Source organism: Fukomys damarensis, unplaced genomic scaffold (genome assembly GCF_012274545.1).
Source record: "Fukomys damarensis isolate Sample0158 unplaced genomic scaffold, DMR_v1.0_HiC HiC_scaffold_21, whole genome shotgun sequence".
NCBI lineage: Eukaryota > Metazoa > Chordata > Mammalia > Rodentia > Bathyergidae > Fukomys > Fukomys damarensis.
In genome coordinates this window covers 71,305-76,600 of record NW_022900933.1, presented here as the reverse complement: position 1 = coordinate 76,600, position 5,296 = coordinate 71,305, and the positions used below count along the sequence as shown (strand labels likewise).

At 39.4% G+C, this 5,296-nt stretch overlaps 1 pseudogene; it reads left to right on the top strand.

The window, feature by feature from the left end:
• Positions 1-4,302: 4,302 nt before the first annotated feature.
• On the top strand, positions 4,303-4,989 carry LOC104854963 (annotated as a pseudogene).
• Positions 4,990-5,296: the final 307 nt, after the last annotated feature.

Sequence of the window (5,296 nt, the reverse complement as noted above, 5' to 3'; positions counted from 1 at the left end):
TGCTAATTAGGATTCAATAAGTAATTCAAATCAGAATATGCTAATCAAATTTTAAATTAAAAATCATTCTGTGATAAACAGAGGAAGACCATTTCCATTATATTTTATTTAAATTACAGTGACATTTTTCTCCTAAAAATTCAGAACAGCAAAACCTATTTACTACCCCTCTCCTCCACTAAACTTCCAAAACAGATATATACATTTTTAACTCTTGCCTTCTTGTGAATCTAATATTTGGAGAAAATGAAGAAAAAACAGAATTCTGTCCCAGAGGCAGCTAAATTACTTTTTAATTAATTTAAGCCAAAGCATGGTAATAGAAGACCTACTTAGGAACCAGCTTAAGCTTCCCTAAAACACACTTATTTGGGCTGGGGATGTAGCTAAGCAGCAGAGCACTTGCCTAGCATGTGTGAGGGCTTCAGTTTAATCCCTAACACTGTGAATTGTACATAAGATATATTAAATATACTTACTTTAATTAGTATTGGTTAACTCTAACTACACCAGTTCTTCAATCACAGTGACTTCATCTGATCAGCCTATTAAATCACAGGAAGCTAGAACAGACAATAGATAAAGATGTCTTTTGTGACATTAGTGTTCTGTTATGGTTTAGATAAGAACCGAAAGGACATGCATAATGAGGGTCTGGTGCCCTTAAGAGAAGTGAATGAGCCAGGTGTGGTGCACACCTGCAACCCCAGCATTCAGGAGGCGGAGGCAGGAGGATGGCCACAAGTTCTAGGCCAGCCTGGGATCCACAGTGAGTTGAAGGCCAACCTGAACTACATAGAGAGACCCTGTCTCTAAAAAAAAAAAAAAAAAAAAAAAAAAAAAAAAAAATGGAGAGAGAAGTGAACAGATCATGCCGCCACTAACTTTAATAATGCATTAATCCATTCATCTACTTCAAGGGCTGGGGCAGAATACAGTACTATGGTTTGGATCAAAAATGTCTGCTAAAGCTCTTGCTTGTGCCATGTTGTTTCTGCTCTGCCATACCTGTTTGTCATCCCTGTCTTGGAGCCAGCTGATTATGGACTGAAACTTCTATGAACTATTTTAAAATCAAAGATGGGAAAACAGGAGAAAATTGCCCTTCCCCATGGCCAGTTTGTTCATGGTATACACTTGTGTGAACAACCAAAGATAGACGGAAAAGCAAATATCACTTGCCAATAACCAAGATCACCTCTGCAAAAAGGAATGAGAACAACTTTTATTAGGATTGTTTTGCTGGATAAAAGTCAAAAGCCTTTTAAAAATACTGAATACATTAAAAATATACATTTGAAGAAATCAGCATTTCTAACTGAAGTGAGCCAAAAGGAAAATTATGCGGGGGCAAAAGTCCAGCAATTCGCCTTCTCATAGTGTTCTTCCAAAGCCTCCTAGTCACTGGATGAAAAGCAGTACTGAAAATTCTGACCAAAATAGAGAGCTAATGGCAGTACATTTAAAAACACTCCTAAAAGTTTAAACTTAGATTTCAGCATGTATGTAAAACAGTTTTTCCCAAATTCCTGGACTCTTTAAAAGAAAATTGGTACAGAAATAGAAATTTGCCTTGTTGTACCATTCAAGTGCAAAAGATGAGCTTAGAATACAAACAGCTTGTATTATATTTTATATTTTGTAAATACTGTATAACATGTATTATGTGTATATTGTTCATATTTGAGGTACATTATAATTTTGTTATAAAAGTATGGTAGGTGTTTTGTATAGTGGACAAATTTTAACTGTGCTAAGACACATGGAAGACTGATTTATTTGCAGAAGGTACTACATTTTTTTCAAGAAACAACTGTTAAATCTCAGTGAAGATCTAAATATGAATAGTTTACTAACGCACTACTGATGTTTAAATCTGTGGCACAATTATTTTAAACATGGGGTTTGCTGTGTTTCTCTAAACTGATTTCTGCCTTCTAATCTGTAATTATTGGAAAATTCTTATTCTCATTTTTACCAAACAATTTGTGGGTTTTGGTATATGGCCATTATTCAAATTAAAAAATGCCTCTAATTTTAATGCCAACAGAATCAGTTGTAATCAAATTTTAAAGTAATAATAATTTGGCCCTCCCCCTTAAAAAAAAATGTCTGCTAAAGGCCCACGTGTTCAAAGGTAGGGCTTTTGGAAGGTGAGAGGACTGTGGAGGTGCTAATGTCATCAACGAATTAACCCAGTGGTGATCTCACAGGTTAACAGGCTATTAGGAGGTGAGGCACGGTGATAGAAAGTAGGTCAATGTAGGCATGCCTTTAAAAGCTGCTATCTTTTCTTTGGCTCTTCTGGTGCTCTCTGCTTCCTGGGTGCCATAATGTAAGCAACTTTCCTTCATCAAGCCCTTCCATCAGGACATTTCTTCTTTGGATCCAGCTGACAATGGACAGAAACCAGGAGTTAAAATAAACCTTTCCTCCCTTAAATCATCTATGTCTGGTATTTTGCCACAGTGACTTACAACAGACATATCCACTAAGGTAATCCTAATTTGTCCTTCACTTCAAGGTGCTCTTCCCCAAGAATGCACTGCATATGAAGTTCCTCTACAAGCCACACTGCATGAGTTTGAATTGAAGCTCCAACACTCAATAAAGGTGATTAACCTGTAAGACTAAGTTTTCCACAAGAAAAAGGACAATAATGAGTTGTTACAATGATTAAAAGAGATAATATACATAAAGGTAGCCGCTGTTAATCTCACTCTGGAAAGCTGCTTTCGGTAAGGCAAGAGATATTCCATTGTACACTGTGGAACAAATTCAAACCTAGAGATTTTCCTTTCTCATTAATTCCTGTCCCCTAAACTAAACTGCCATTGCAATCTGTGAGGAACAAACAGGGACCCTTCTGTGTTAGTTACAATGTAAATGAGTTAACAGAAATCAGCATGGAAATTCCTCAAAAAGTTAAAACTAGAAATTCTATTTGAAGTATCTTCCCAAAAGAGTTATCACAGGGACACATGCATACCCATTTATAGCAGCACAATTCCCAATTGCTAAATCTTGGGAGCTGCCATCAACAAGTGCCCATCAACAGATGAATGGATAAATAAAATGTGGCATTTACATGCAATAGAGTGCTACTCTATGAAAAAGATACGGGGTATTTGTAGAAAAATGTATGCAACTAAAACTCTGTGCTAGCAAATGAAAAAATGGAAACAAAGTATTTGCAAATAGGGAAGGGAGGAGGGGGTGAAGGGAGGGCAGGGATAAAGGGAAAAAAATGAGAACCAAGACCTGTCATGTAAAGGTACAAGATCCCAATGATGAATGTAACTGTACTGTATATCTAAAAAGTATCAATAAACTCAATGAGAAAACAAAACAAAAACTCTGTGCTAGCAAAGCAAGTAGAAAAACAATATCATAGAGTGGGGGCGTGCACCTGTTATCCTAGCACTTGGGAGGCTGAGGCAGGAGGATAGCTGAGTTCAAGACCAGCCTGGGCAACATAGTGAGTTCCAGGTCAGTTTCAACTACATAGTAAGACCCTGTCTCAAAAAACCAAACCAAACCAAAACAAAACAAAAATTCACCACATGCTATGTACCATTTTCAGTACTAACGACAGAAAACAATGTGACATGAAACATTTTTTGCCCCCTCTTCACCCAGGTACTGGGGGATTGAACCCAGAGTCTTCACACTGGGGCTTGAACTTACGATCCTTCTCCCTGAGGCTCACACAGTGCTGGCATTATAGGCACATGCCACCACAGCAGGTTATTTTCTTAAAGAAATGACAATTTCAAGAATACTAACAATGGTGTTGAGGGAATAGTTCAGTGTTACAGTGCTTAGGTGGCAGGCACAAAACCCCGTGTCCGTCCTCAAGCATCTCACACACATACACATGCACCAGCAATGACATTGTATTAGTATTATATTAATGTCCAACTCCCTTTCCCATACAGAAGGGACAAAGCACTGCTATTGAGAGTCTAATAATTTTCTTTCCTGGGCAGGGGATATAGCTCAGCGGTTCTGTCACATGCCTCCGCAAGCACAAGAACCCGAGTTGGATCACCGGTACCAAAAAAAAAAATTGTTTCCCAAAATTCTGCTGAAGGATAGAATCAGCAGGCCACACTGAGCTATCCATTCCACGATCCCAGACTGCTGCCAGTCCAGCGAGCAGCCTCTCAGCAGGGACTGGATGGCTGGATGCTCATGAGAAGGAGCTCTGCAGACCCTAACAAGGGAGTTGACAAGAGAAATGGAAATAAAACATGTTGACAGAAACATAAAATGAGAGGGCCCGGCTTAGCCACCCGCCCCATGCCGCTGGCCTCTCCTCTTGGGCTTCCAGTCGGGCGCTTTCCATAGTGAGAGCGGCCTGCCCAATCCCCGCCGTGCAGCTGCACAACCTCTCACTCTCAGAGCTCCAGCAGGAGAAAGGGGTCAGGCGGTCCCTGTATCGTGTCTCCTACAAAGCAGACTGCCTGCAAATCCACTGGTGGTAAAGCGCCCAGGAAACAACGGGCTACAAAAGCCGCTTGTAAGAGTGCACCCTCTACTGGAGGGGTGAAGAAACCTATCGTTACAGACCTGGGACTGCGGCACTCCACAGAAATTAGACGTTATCAGAAGTCCACTGAACTTCTGATTAGCAAACTCCCTTTCCAGCGCCCGGTGAGAGAAATTGCTCAGGACTTCAAAACAGATCTGCGCTTCCAGAGTGCAGCTACTGGTGCTTTGCAAGAGGCAAGTGAGGCCTATCTGAAGACACCAATCTGTGTGTGACCCATGCCAAACGTGTAACAATTATGCCAAAACATATCCAACTATAACGCTGCATACATGGCGAGTGTGCTTAAGAGTCCCCTATGGTGGGAAACATTGCATTCTCAAATTTTTTTTATCTTCTTCCTGTTATTGGCAGTTCTGAATGTTAGATTTTTTTTCCTATGAGGTCAAAAGGTACCTAAATATATACTTGTGAGTGGAAAATAGGGGACAGAAATCAGGTATTGGCAGTTTTTCCATTTTCATTTGTGTGTGAATTTGTGGAAAATAGGGGACAGAAATCAGGTATTGGCAGTTTTTCCATTTTCATTTGTGTGTGAATTTCTAATATTAATGCTGGGATGTAAAGCATTAATGCAAGTCAAAATGTTTCAGTGAACAAGTTTCAGCAATGCAACTTTATAACAATTATAAATAAACCTGTTAAAATTTTCTGGACAATGCCAGCATCTGGATTTTTAAAAAACACATAAATTTCTTATTGATGGCAATTGGGGTTTGCAGAATTTTTATCATAGAGTAGATT